We start from the raw sequence: 15,301 nt of genomic DNA, 5'->3' as shown, positions 1-15,301 counted from the left end.
TTTTCTTTTAAAAAACAATAGGATGTTATATTTTATTGCTTAAATAACAAATATTCCGTGATTATTTGCTTGTTTTTTATTCCCCTAATCCAACAGTATTGTTTGATTTTTATAGATAGTTGAACAATTAACTATTCCTGTTTGATTGTTGTCTTTATTTCTCAATTAAACAAAAAAAAATAAAATAAAAATAAAAGAAGTATTTATTAAGTCGCCTACCAGTCCATTTGCTATACTTATTTATTTGGCAAAAAGAATTAGTATACCGTCGATTTTAAATAGAATAGTCTAATACTGTCTTAAAGTTGTCCTAAGATAACAGATATCTTAGACACTTCAGATATGCTTAAAGTTAATTAAAGATATTTAAGACACTGTACTGCTAAACAGTTAAAATAGTGTCAGTTATTAAAAGCCAGTCAAGCCAATGAATTATTCAGATAAAATAAGTAATTAAATTTAATCTAATGTGAATTAGCAATTACAATGAATTTGTCACATTCTCGCTTCTAAGAATTAGTATATGTAGTATCCAGGAATATTATACTGTGTCTTATTATAACATAAGACAGTGATGTCAAACAGTTCATAAGCAAATTTATCTATCACGTGTATAACCAAAATCGGCAGTGGTCCAGGTATAAGAAAAGTTGTCAATCATATGAAGATTACTTTGTACACTGTAATGTGTGTTGGTAATTGTATGACGATAAACGAAGCTTAACAATGAGTGTAAAAAGGCTAAAGAATCAAATAAATTTTGTTATTGTTCAAAAAATAGGTCGATAATTGTTACGTTTAAAAACTTAACAATTATAAAGTATAGCAAATATGAGCTCAATAATGAGAGAAACGCCAATTAGTTTTTGAAGAGCACAGAGCTATGGTTTTGTGCTGAATTATTGCTAACTTAGGATCTTTATATTATAAACGCTGTGAAAACTAGAAATAACGAGGAACCTATCAATTAATGAGGGTTTTTTTTTAGAAATTCCTACAGTATGTTTAGCGAAATATTTCACTCAGGAGGACTTAAAAACTTAGTCCTGATCTCGGAAAAAAGAGTAACATCAAAAGTACTTTTAGGGCTTTAATTTTTTTTAATTTTTTTATGTGTGTGCGTATGTGAGTGTCTTCTCATTGATCACAAAAATTTCATTAGCAAATCTGCAATTCGTATAACTTACAGTATATTAAGCGAGATCCATTACGAAATGTCCCAATTAACAAGTTGCAAATTAAAACTCTAATTTAATGGAGATTTAATTATTGGAGCGCTAGCAAATTCCCGATCGTAATTGGAACTAATGGAACTTAATCGAAAGTAATGGCCACCATTAGCCTCGGTGCTACATCACTCTTAGTACGCGTTTTGAAGAAAGCTGTAAAATTCACGAGATAATCACTGTTACTTGTTTAGCCAAACGCCAAACTCTCTAAGAACGTATGAACCACTTGATAGAACACAAGCCGGAAATATGGATGGGGGAAAGTGGAAAACATCCCTCAATTTGGCTTGGGTTTTCCCTTGCATGTAACGAGACACATTGAGCTATAGCCAGAGAACACTGCAGTTATTATGACAGCAATGATTAAAATCAAAGGCTATTTTATTGGCTTCTATAAATATGTTGAAGATAGAGGAGGAGTAATGTGGGTGTTGTCATCCTAAGTGTTTGATGAGAAAATATAGCGTCGTTTATGTGGCAGTGGTTTGGTTTCTTAGAAATATTCATGATTCGGTGGTTGGAGGTATGAGGAGGAAAAATTGCAAAAAGCATATAATTTCGACATTTTTTCTATAAAAAAATTGAAGATCTAAAATATATATTTTAAAACCTATTAAAATTTAAGAGTAAATGAAAAAACACAAAGTTAAATTTAGAAAATATTATACGCCAATATATTTAAATTAAAGATAGAATATAAATAATTTATGAAGCCCTATTGGAGGAAATTGGAGGAGGAGAAAGATTGGATAATCAACCTTGAGATGCAGTGATTAATATCCTTGGAGGGTAATGGATGGCAATGCTGTACCCATGAAGTTCTAACTGAGGCTCAGCTATTGCTGTTACCCTCCTGCCGTGATCAGAGCTTTAATTGCTCAATAACACCTTATCCCTACATTGTCCTCTACAGATAACAGGGAAGATGAAAAGCATTCTTGCTTCGCCCCTTTAAGCCAGTCCTTATAAGGACTTGGTGGAAATTGTTTTATTTTATACTTCTAATAAAGAAGAATACATATTAAAAATAAAATGTTTCTACATTGTAATGTAAATCACAATTGATAACATTAATTGTGATTGTAAAACGGTTCTAATTGTTGCTAAACTAACAATGCTATGTGATGAAAAACACGAGCAGTTGATTATAGGAGAGCAAATACTATATTATTGTATTTCCAAAACTTAGCTGCATAGATAGTCTCTTTAATTGTTGCCATAATTCAAAAGCTTTTATAGATGAATTAGTTAAACTGGATGCTAACTTCGAAGTTACAAATCTGTCAATTATATAAAGTTAAAAACGAATACAGAACAACTGAGCAATTTTATTATCAAGGTGAATCAGCACGACTTCAATAATAAAATACATTTATCAAATGTTAGAACTTGGTTTTATAAAGTCAAGTGAACAATGACAACAAAATCATGCTTTTAACCTTCTTTTGTGTTTTCTTTGTTAAAATTCGTTACCCGCTTTCCAGTTTGGTGTCTTATCGTCCAGATTCTCCCTTTTCTTCATGCCGAGAGTTCTCTAAGACTAGTTTTTCTGGTTCCAAAATGCAATCATTTCCTCTAGCTTGTTCCTTTTCCCCTCCACCCATCTCCCCCCCCCCCACTCGAAAGCCAGTCAACTATTGAAGTAATGTGAAAACAGGGGCCAGTTAGACACCTTGTTTTTCGTGCCCTCCCAGGTAGTAGCGGTTTCGTGCAATAGGGAGGGAAGACATCCAGAGGGAAAGCGCATTTTTAAATGAGAGAAGTAGTGAATGCATGTCGTGCGTGTTTTCGATAATGCAGCGACTCCTAGTGGCTAAATGGGATGTAAGCTGATTTTATGGTTGATTTTATAGTGCGATTGGGAATATTTGGTTCACGCCACTAATAACCCACGCAACTAATTTTTGAATGTTAAATATCGCTTAATGTGTATTTTGTTTTTCTAACTTTAAGAAAAACAGATAGAAGGAGCGCAGAAAACCATAGACAGGAGCATAAGATGGGATTTTTTTAAAGAATCTGCATCAGAACTTTTTTGATTGACAATTGCGTTCAACATATACTTACTCCAATCGCAGTTAATGTCATATGTACAGAACGAAATTTCAATGGATCATTTTGTCCTAAGAAATTTTTTGGTTCAATCCATTATTTTGAATATGAAACAATTAGCGACATCTGAAGGCGAAAGATAAGACCTCGTAGAATTAAATCCTATTTATCTTCCAAACTATACAGCTAATGAGCGCTACCTATAAAGAATTATTTTCTGTTAATTTTAATTCTAATTCATAATGATCAGCGTTGAATTCAGAGTTAATACTTAGAAGTAAAAAAAATTGATATTAATAATTCATTTTTTTATCTCCCAATAAAATTGATAGGCACCATTCAAATTATGCACTTAGAAATAGAAATAGCTTTCTTTTGATTTTGCATTACATTACATTTCTTGATTCGCCAAATAATTAAAACAAAGAATTGAATCCTTATAAGGACTGGCTTAAAGGGGCGAAGCAAGAATGCTTTTCATCTTCCCCGTTATCTGTAGAGGACAGTGTAGGGATAAGGTGTTTTGAGCTATTAATGCTTTGATCATGGCAGGAGGGTAACAGCAATAGCCGAGCCTCAGTTAGAACTTCATTGGCTACAGCATTGCCATCCATTATCCTCCAAGCATTGCCATCCATTATCCTCCAAGGATATTAATCTTAATCACCGCATCTCACGATCGATTAACCATTTTCTTCCTAAAACAGAGATCCAACGAAAAATAAATATACTTAATATGTAGATAACTATTTAAGGTGTATGTGATTTTTAGAAAGTTTGCATAATTTATTTTAGAAAAGTTAAATTTCCTGTCTAATCAGAATATAGAATTTCAAAATATAATTAATTTATTAAAATTATCATCTTAAATTATGGTATTTAATTTTTTTTAATTAAATTTTTTGAGTACACATTCGCTGTATGCCTTAAAAAGTCTTAGATGAGCGCCATCTATCGAATAAAATTAGAAATATTTCTGTTCTCATTATTATTATTATTTAATTTGAGTTTTTTTTTTTGCTTTTGCATCAAAGCAAACAAATGAACTTAAATTTGTTATGAAATATAAAGTTATAATCAGTAATTTTATAAATTTATTTATATATTGAGTCATTTTATTTAAAAAATGCATTTTCTCTTATTTAGCATTATTTAAAATAAGCAAATAAAAGAGTATTGGAACTTAGTAAATGGGATGAAAGAGGGGAATCGACCGTGAGATGCGGTGATTAATACCCTTGGAGGGTAATGGATGGCAATGCTGTAGCCAATAAAGTTTAACTGAGGTTCTGCTGTTGCTGTTACCCTCCTGCCATGATCAGAGCCTCAATAGCTCAATAACACTTTATCTCTACACTCTCCTCTACAGATAACGGGGAAGATGAAAAGCATTCTTGCTTCGCTCCTTTAAGCCAGTCCTTATAAGGAACTTAGTAAATATTATTTTATTTTATCATATTATATATATATATATATGACAGTTTAGCGGGCATCAAAATATCTGACTACAAATAAATTAATTATTTTTCAGCTGTTCTAAATTCTTCTTTGTGTCTATAATGCTGAGAAAATTTCATGAATATAGGAAGTTAAAAGAGGGCCCTGAGCTGCCACCCGGACCTTCCTCAACATTATGGGGTTTCGAAGTATGGTAGCAAGGCTTTGACTCAGTGATTCTATTTCTCGAGTGAGTTGTCTCAAAAAAATAAAATCAAATAAGGTACACGTTATTTTTAGATTGAGGTATTGAAATATCAGAAAATAATGAAATTTTTATTAGCACTAGACAGATAAGTTTTCTTTTTCTGATAACAACGAGAAACTTGATTCTTGAAGCAACTGCTGTTGCTAGAGAACGAATATAACTACCTCCTATTTGTACCGATAAGAATTTAAGTATGACAATGCAATAGGAATCAGAGCATGAAATATCATGTTTGGGATCACAGGACACTGGAACAAATTGCATTTCACTGAATCTGAAAGTCAAGTTTAGTGAGGAAAAGGGACACACACCTAGGGGAGGGGGTTGCAAGCTCATAATGATGATAACTGTAGGCGGATTATTGTCTGTAAATTCATCTTACTATCGTATATCTTAGAGGATCTTGCAAAATGGACGATTTTAGGGTGACAGTTTTATTTATTTATTTATTTATTTTATTTTATTTTTTTTAAAAAATCATGACTTTGTCATTTGGCTGCCGAGGGCATAATGTTAAAATATAATACAAAAATTACCAGTTCAATATGTATTTAAAAAACGACTATAGTTTTTGTGTTATTTATTCTGTCTTTTGTGGAGAATTTATTGTTGTATACTCAAAAGGCAAATCATTCAAGAACATTACACTCCAGAATATTGGTTTCTAAAGTAGTTTATTGGATAGTATCTGCAATAGTGTAATTAGAAACAAATGGCAGGATTCAATAACGATGTGAATCTTTAGCATCAGAAATTATTATTATTATTATTATTATTATTATTATTATTATTATTATCGGTTGAACCAATTCTTTGGAGTGTAAAAACGTGTTTGTGTTAAAAGTTATAGGGTAAGAAATGGCTCTTCACGTTCCAAAAGCCCCTGGATTTTCTCAGATGTTGAAAGATGGATCAAAACATTTTCTTGGTATTGATGAAGCTGTATTCGCAACATCGAAGCTTGCTCACAGTTGTCTAAAACAGTACGAAGGGCATACGGCCCAAATGGCATGAATAAAATGGTCATCAACCATTTAGAATATCTGTTTGTAACTAATGATGCTGCAACAACCATTAAAGAGCTTGAAGTTCAGCATCCTGCAGCAAAAATTGGCTTCTCAAATGCAAGAACAAGAAATTGGAGATGGAACTAACTTTGTTGTAATGTTTGCTGGAGCATTATTGGAACAAGCCGAAGAACTTGTTCGCACGGGTTTGACACCAATGGAAATTCTTGAAGGTTATGAACTTGCATGTAAAAAAGCATTGGAAATTCTTCCAAGTTGTACTTGTTTTGAAATTAATGATATCAGGAATCACAGTGAAGTTGTGAAAGGGGTCCAAACTGCCATTATGAGCAAGCAGTGTGGTAATGAAGACTTCTTATCTAATCTTGTTGCAAAGGCCTGCATTTCTATATTACCTGAAAGGATAGCTTTTAATGTGGGTAATATACGAGTATGCAAGATTTTGGGAATCCAGAAGTCAGAAGTGGTCCAAGGAATGGTATTCAAGAGGCAGATGGAAGGAAATGTCACAAATAATGCTAAAATTATGGTGTACACGTGTCCTTTTGATACTGTTCAGACTGAGATAAAGGGAACAGTGTTAATCAAGACAGCAAATGAACTGAAGAATTTCTCTCGTGATATGCAGTCCCTATTAGAAAACAGCATATAAAGTCCATAGTTGATACAGGTGTTAAAGTTGTAGTATCTAGTGGAAAATTTGGCGATATGGCATTGCATTATCTAAACAAATATGGACTCCTGGAAATTCAAATTTGATGTCAGAAGGTTATGTAAAACAGTTGCTGCTGTTGCTTTACCAAGAAGTACATCCCAACACCTGAAGAAACTGGATTCTGCGATAAAGTATTTGTTGATGAAGTGGGTGACACTCCAATAGTATGTTTTAGACAAGAGAGTAAAGAATCCAGGATATCTACAGTAATAATAAGGGGCTGTCGATTTGTTCCTGGTGGAGGTGCAACGGAGGTTGAATTAGCCCAACAAATTATTTCCTATGGTGACATTCTTCTAGGTTTAGAACAATATTCTATTAAAAAATTTGCAGAAGCTTTAAAGGCCATGCCACGTGCGTTGTCTGATAATTCGGGTATCAAGACAACAGAAGTGATTTCAAAGTTGTACAGTGCCCACCGAAAGGAAACAAAAACATCGGAATTGATATTGAGGTTGATAATTTATTAGTAAAGAATGTAGTAGATGATGATGATGATGTTTTGGACTTGTACCTCATCAAACACTGGGCCATTAAATATGCAACCAATGCCGCATGCACAATACTTAAAGTGGACCAGACCATTATGTCGAAACCTGCAGGTGGACCTGCACCTAAAACAAATACTGCTTGGGATGATGCAGATTGATTTTCTCCCGCTATATGTTGCGCATTTTTTAATATATGTCAACACCTGTAACTGCTGGTTGTCTGAAGTATTATTTTGTATTACATCTGAGGAATCCTTGCCTAAAATGCATCTAATTTATGTGAGACAGTTCACAGCACATTTACCTCTTGCCTTGAAGTAATTAGCAAAACAAAAAATAAAATCTTTCATCTCATAATCTGATTTTGTAGATCTTTGTCTTTTCTCATATAGTTTTAATATTGGATACAATGTGTGATACTCATTTTTTAATAAAAGGCTTGTAAAAATTTTGGATTAGTCTGTGGTTGCAAAAAAAATTAAAAAAAAATAAAAATCGATCTTCTAGTGTAGAACAAAAAAAAACTCCCCCCCCCCCCCCAGAAGAATTTTGTAGTCATGACGATAGACAGGAATTTCTATAGATGCCGTGATTTCCAATTCCTGGAATGCTTGAGATAATCACGTAATATTTGTAGCCTAAGTTTTCATTCTCATGAGCAATTATAATCTTCACACACCTCTACGTCAGAAACTCCATAGTTTGTCCAAGGGAAGTAAATTTAAATGTTGTAGGATAGATGGTCAAACTAAACAATGAGGTTACAAGGGAATGAACAGAAAGTGGATATATATATTCTTCTCCCTCTTAGGATAGCAGTATTTAGATGTTGTTCCTTTCAAAGTAATAAAAAGGGGCCCACTTCGTGCGGTGCTATTGTTTTTTTTTTTTAAATCGATGCCAGCTCAGCATCGACGATGTCCTTTGAATGGAAAGATATAGGCTCGAATCCTGTGTGAATAATCTTTAAAAGGGCTTTCCGTCTGGAAACGAGTTAGTCAGTCTCATACATAGTGGTAGAATTTTTTACTTCGCAAACCGGCCAAAAGAACACACGCAGTTTATGGACATAATAATACGCTTGCCTCGCAGACTTAGTGGCTTCTACTGTGACTCGAAGAGGAAAAACAACCCGGATGTGGAGAACACCGAGAATGCAAAACAGCACTTTGCTGTGTTTGATCAGACATTTTTACAAAAAGAAATGGTGGAAACCCCCCTACCCCCCCCCGCATATTCTGATATGTGTCAAAACTGTTTGACATTATCCAAATGAGATTACCGATCTCATTTGAACTGGGTGCTAATTGCAGTAGCGTCATCTAGTAAACACTACGGAAATTTTTGATTACACCTCGTAATAATACATGTGATATTTGTACAGTAGAGTTTAAAAAATCAAGCAACTCCATCCTTTTTTTTTGTATCGTATTCTTTAAATTTTAAACCATGTTTATTTGTTATTAGTGGTAATTAGCTTTCCAGGTTATCTGATGAGTTTCCAATGAAATTTTAGCTCATTTAAATCATAAGTCAGCACATGTAGAATTTCAAGACTTCTTAGCTGAATAATTCTTGTAGGATGTTTCGAATTCATGGCTAAAGCTTGAGAAGTTTCACCAGTTCTCCAACCAAGTGTTTTACACTTAAGAAATTTTATCATAAGAAATAGCATTGGACACTAATTTCATGCAATCAAGGTAGTTAGGAGTATGGTTAGACATTGATAAAGCATTGATATCCGTTGCAAAAGTTTATTTGTGTAACTTAGTTGCAGTTTATATGCAAATAATTTCCAAGTAAAATGTGAGTTTTTTTTTTTTTAATTTTATTTTTTATTTTTATTTTTTTTATCCATCTATGTTTGTGTATGGGACAAATTTGGATGTTACTTGCCCAGAGCTGTTTAAAGCTGTTTGTCATGTAGGTAGTACTTAATGGCCTTGGGGAGGGGGAGGGATTTTTACATTATATGAATATAAGACTAGATAAAATGCTAGATTTCCAATTGAATTGATATTGGCAACTATGAGGAACTAAGAAGCAAACAATTGGTCCATCCTATCAGTTTTTCCACTTTCTCTGCTGCTTCTCTGACTTGTTGGTTGTTTTAGAGTTATGGACCCAAGCAAGCGTAACATCTTTTGGAATATGGTTTTACAGAAATTGGGTAAATTAGCCCACTAGAATATGTGATAAGGCTATTTTCTAAGACGTACTTGAACTTCTCGTTTCTAATACTATTTCTAAGTGTAATTTAGACGTCAATTATCTTCAGTTTAACTTCAAGTCACAAGTTGAAGCCTTTTTCTAAAATATTATTCTTAACGTATTATTATTATTATTATTATTATTAGTGTAGTAATAGTAGCGGTAGCAATATTTATTTAGTGTTAGTGTTATTATTAATAATGTTATTATTAGGACTGTGTTATAAATAAAAAAATAAATAAATGTCTGCTGTGCAGGAGGAAGGAAAAAGTTTCAAGTTCAACTGTTGTATAATCTACGACGTCATTGTATAACAAACTAATAAAAACGTAATGAATGGTTAGGAGAGTCTCATATACTTTGAACACTCTTTTGACTTTATTAACGTGCCAAAATATTACATATTCTATTTATCATTCTTCATTTATCAGTCTATTTGAAACTTAAATGACTTTAGAAGTCAAGTTTCCAAATATTCCTTTACAATTAGTCGAGAAATAGAAATCGCATTTCACCTTCTAGAAATGTGAATGAAGAAAGAAACTCTTCTAGAACGAAATCAGAATCCTGATCAATCTGGATTTCAAAAACGTCTTCTGGTAATTCGTAGCAACCTTTGTAAATTTGGAGAAAACTGTGCTTGAGACTACCTTCCTATTCTGTGTCATCCTTTAATATTCGTTTGTTTCGCTGCCATTCAACCAAAGAAATAAAATATTTACAATCATTCCGTTATATTCAGGCAACTTTTCGAAGCCTTCGGACATAAAGGATTTTAAGGAAAAATATGCACGTTTTCCCATGAAAACTAATTTTTTGGTAGTTGTAAACAGTTTGTTGCAATATTTATTTGAAAAACTTTCTGATTTTTAAACATTCTTTATATTCAGTGACATAAACAAAGAGACAAGTGGCTATTGAAAGATGAACTGTATAACAAAGTTTTTTCAACCTCTTACTTATGAAGATGAGTAAAAAAAATTGCTCCACTCGTAATACTTTTAACGAAACAGCTTTTGTTCAAGACAGGTTTTTCAATGATTGCGATGAACTATGCCTTCATATAGAATTTATTTCATGAATTTGTCTCAGAGAAAACTGGAGTGTTATTAGAGGTGAATGGTTAATATTTGCATTACAGTCTTGTTTGACAATATCTAAATTTTTTTTTTTTTCACATTATTTCCCGAATTAGTCACTAGGAACTTGAAAAATTTTCAAGGTTAACGGATTTTTTAACCTTTAACCTCCAGTTAAATACATCATTTGTCCCATGATGCTAATATATTACACTTTGGTGGGACGAGATTATATGTCATGAAAGAACAAAAATAATCATAATTATTTCATAATGAAATATTTCATAATTATTTCATAAATAATTATTTCATGAAGATTTTTTCCAGCTCGCTTTTCGAAAAATTGTATATTCGTCAGGTTGTGATGGACAATTTATAAAAATATTTAGTCTGAACCGAATTCTCTAATTTCAACACATTGTTTTAATATATGTTTATATTATGTTTTCCGGGAAATTAACTGTGGTACAAGTACAAATGAAAAAAAAAAAAAAATAACAACAACTATATATGTTGCAACTTTATGGCAATCCTATCCTCAAATGACTGTTAATCTAACGTATGTTAGTTTCTTGAATGATGTAAGGGTTAGATGATTTGGAACTGCTACTCTAGATAACACCAAACTTTGTGCTTTTTCAAGCCACTTCAGGTCTCCAGTAAGCAAAGTAGTGGTATCACATCGAGCGATGAAAATCATGCGTTCCAAACTTACACTCGGAAATTACACTTCTAACAACATGGAATTATACTTATGTTTAATCTACGTTGATAGAAGTGTAATTTCGTTTTGACACTGAGATCATTTAGATGACAAATAGACAGAAATGTACGGGGTGGGCATAAATTAACTTGCCCTCTTTGGAGGTATCTGTAGCTAAAACTAATACACGGAATGAGACCACATTTTATATTGAGACTTTCGAAGGCATGGGGAGATGAATTCCGCGAAAAAAAAATATAGTACCGAAAGTCGCAGATAGGGGAAATTTTGGCGCTGGCGGAGCCTAAAGCAGCCAAATATTTGCAGTAAACGCAGGTAAAAAGGTTTATGCAAATTTTACTGTGCGTACGTGACAGCAGTGCCACCAATTCCACTTAAAAAAGGATTGGGAACGTTCAGGCAGTTATTCGAATGACTGACGAATTGTGCTCAATATGCGTCCTACCTTGCAATGCCGTAGTGGCGCTTCGGGAATTTAGAAGACTTCATAACCTGCGTACAGGTCCAATGTCAGCTGTAGCACTGAGAGCTATGATTAAGAAGTTTGAAGAAACTGAATCACTAGGAGTTAGACCTGGCAGAGGACGGAAAGCAATTTGTTTTCACAAGAAAGGTCAGCACATTGAAAATCGTGTATGTGGTCAGGTGACCCTGATTCTGATGAATAAAACATTATTTCCTTAATCCAGTACTGGAATATATTTCTACTCAAAAAACACCAGTGGAATGATCATAACAAAATAATGGTTTGACTTCAGTGGTTCCCAAAATACGAGATACCCCAGAAGGATTAGTGATGTTTTTTAAGTATGTTCTATGCGCTCAACAGTTAGTTTGGTTATTTTTGAAGGGGGAGAGAACAAGATTCTGCAATAACTAAACCAAAGATGAGAGCTCCGTATGAGACCTAATTTTTCTTGATTTAAAACACTCCTCATAAATGGAATGCATAAGACTGATCTTTGAGATGCAAGCATTTTTGAATGAATAACAATATACTGTTTAGTCAAAAATATTCATTTGTTTTTAAAAATGTCATTTTATATTCAAAAGGTATATATATATATATATATATATATATATATATATATATATATATATATATATATATATATATATGCATATATATGCATATATATATGCATAAACACATCTGTATCGTACACAGATCTGAAATTTAAATGAGATGTTATCTATTAGAAGATTGATGTTTGTTTACAATAATTCGATTCAGAAGAATAGTATCATGCATCTACTAATGAATTATGAGCTCTTTTTATGCACGTTTATAAACCCCCTCTAAACTGAGGGATGGATACATAACAGCATAAAAACCACAACGTTAAGTCATTTTGATTTTATTACATGCTAAAGAAAAATATTAGAACAGAAATATTTTTGGAAGCTTTAACAGAATTAGAGAGAGAGAGTAGTTCGCCTTCCTACGAACAGAGGACGCCACCATATAGTTTTGTTTTTTATTACTATTTTTTAACTGTACAATGAACATAGTTTTAGAAGTAGGACGAAGAGGTAAAAGTTTGTGAAAATAAATACGTGGTTTTTACGTAAAATAATTCTCGCTAGAAGAGTTTTGTGTTAATTATTCACAATAATAATCTGTAGAATTACTCGCAATAACAATTCGTAGAATTAAAGCAGTCAGTAATATGTGTGCGAGCTAGATGTTCCAGTCGCTGTATTTGAATTTGTGTCAACGATGTCGTAGTACAATAGCATCCCTACATAGAAGACTGCTCCAGTAGAAAACGTGTAATGTCTAAAACTGGTATAAATCTTCCTCCCCTGCTCTGACCCACTGTTATCGGTCCTGCTATTGTTGACTGGACTTGCAGTGGGAAGACAGATGCACGGAACTGGCAAATGCATAAACTAGCCAAGTGTGTGTGTGTGTGTGTGTGTGTGTGTGTGTGTGTTCCAGCCAGGAAGTGATGGCCAAATGATCGTATTACATGCTAGTCATAAGACTCTGCCAAGTGTAAACTTATAAAACTGTTTGTATTAAAAAAAAAAAAAAGAGTTTTTATGTGCATGTGTGCGTGCGTGCTCGCATCTATCATGAAATTTACTTTAATATCTCTTTTTTTTTGTTATTATATATCTCTTTGTTATTTTTTCTGGAATTATTCGTTTTTTTGGAATCTAAAAAAAAATCTTCTTTTTTTTTTTTAATTCTGTAGGTGGTAAAACAATATCCAGGATTATACGTAGGAAAAGAAGTTACTCTGAACAGAAATCCTCTGGGAAAAAAATCGAAATAATTGGAGTAGAACAAAGGAATCAACGATATCCATCATAATAGACAACTTCGAAGCAACAATATGCAGTTTAGCAAGTACGAGCCTAGTTCATAATTTATTCAGTTTTTTTAGATGATATTGACATACTCTACACGACTTTAATCCTCTAAACTTTGTGACGCATTTATTCAGACAATAGATAAACGAGACATTACAGCTTTGTCTCTGCTTTACTTCAGCTCAACCAGTGGGGTAGAAATATTATAACACTGAGGTACAATAAACTACAAGTTGAATTCTTTGCTAATCACCAATTATTTTATGTCTGTTTAATATTTCCATCTCTGTCCTAATATTTGTTCTTTTGATTAGAATCTTACTATTTTCTTCTTATTATTATTTTACTCCAATTCTTGTTAGTTTTCATAAAACATTACTGACATGCATCTGGATGAGTGTTCATTTAAGGTAACAAACAAGAGAAACGAGTTTATCTTGAGTGTTTAGTATTTATTTTTAAAGGAATTCCGTTTATTCTGTCTGATTCATTGTCTTTAACTGTCCATTTAATAATTTAATAAATTTATACAAATATTTTTAATAATGGTTGGAATTACGCTGAAGCAACCAAAGTTATGAGATCAGTGTTTTTTATTTTATTTAATTTATATTTTTTATTTTTTGTTAAAACAGGTAAACATTTTACTGATGAAGAGGGAAAAACCCTTTTTCATTTTTCTTTTTAGTAAAAATTACATAAAAATCGTGTTTTTATTTCTCTATCTTAGAAAAAAAAAAGAATGAAAATATAAAATATCTCTTAGTTTACTATACACCATAGGTTTACATGCTTTTATGGGCAGGAGTAACATAAAAAAAAAAAAAAAGATTATGGGATCCTAAATAACTGATTAATTGAACTAAACCATTCCATTAAAATAATACCCATCATCAAATTGTAAAACTGACATCTAAAAGATGGCTCTGATTCTTCCTGCTAGAAAGAGTGATACAGCTGAGAACAGGTTAACTAAATAAATATATATGTTAAGAGATGAGAGATGTTTTGCAGTCAGAATAGCAACGTGTATGTTAAGAGGAGATTCTCTTTCTATACCATTTATATCTCGAGCTTATGCTTAATCTCCCTCTCTCTCTCTCTCTCTCTCTCTCTCTCTCTGTGTGTGTGTGTGTGTGTGTGTGCGCGCGCGCGCGCGTGCAAGATGAGCAGTGTTTGATTTATTTGATTTTGCATTGTCTTGCTCTACTTCATCGTAGTTGAATTTCTTTTACCTTACAGAATTTTTTTTTTTATTTCTTTTTATAAACGGGGGGAAAAAAATAAAATAATTGCGAAATTTTCATTTTTAGTTTTATTCTGGAAAATCAACGTTGATTACCTTGAGAGAGAAATTAAGAAAGCATTTGAAATATAAGTGGTACAAAAAGAGAAATATCTTCTTCGTAACAAATAGCGTTAATTTTAATGACGCATAAGAAGTGAATATCAAGGCTATTAAGAAGTAAAAGAGTCCTAAAAACAAAAAAGAAAAAAAAAACAGTCGAGTGATTGACTTCAAAAATTTACTAAGTTTCTGTGCAGAGTTCCTTACTTTCTGTCGAACTCATACCAATATGAAAAAGAGGACTTTAAGGCAATTATAGCCAGCTAAGTGTTAGAAGAGAGTCCATTATCTTTTTGCGGTAAAAAACTAAATGTCCCAGGAAATTTCACTTTTATGACCGCCTTGAATAACCTGTTAACAAATTTTAAGTGCTTTTGGCAGAATTTATAAGTACTACCTT

General features: G+C 32.6%; 1 protein-coding gene and 1 pseudogene across 1 annotated transcript in view; one reads left to right on the top strand and one right to left on the bottom strand.

Annotated features, from left to right (window-relative positions):
• The window catches only part of LOC150099008 (uncharacterized), a 105,800-nt gene that overhangs the window by 75,047 nt on the left and 15,452 nt on the right, over window positions 1–15,301 (bottom strand). The window lies entirely within an intron of this gene.
• On the top strand, window positions 5,845–7,378 carry LOC150099009 (T-complex protein 1 subunit theta pseudogene; annotated as a pseudogene).

Source organism: Typopeltis vanoorti, chromosome 15 (genome assembly GCF_054136105.1).
Source record: "Typopeltis vanoorti isolate ZY-2024b chromosome 15, IOZ_Tvanoo_1.0, whole genome shotgun sequence".
Taxonomy (NCBI): domain Eukaryota; kingdom Metazoa; phylum Arthropoda; class Arachnida; order Uropygi; family Thelyphonidae; genus Typopeltis; species Typopeltis vanoorti.
Note: the sequence above shows the minus strand (reverse complement) of the source record. Positions and strands in the feature narration are given on the sequence as shown.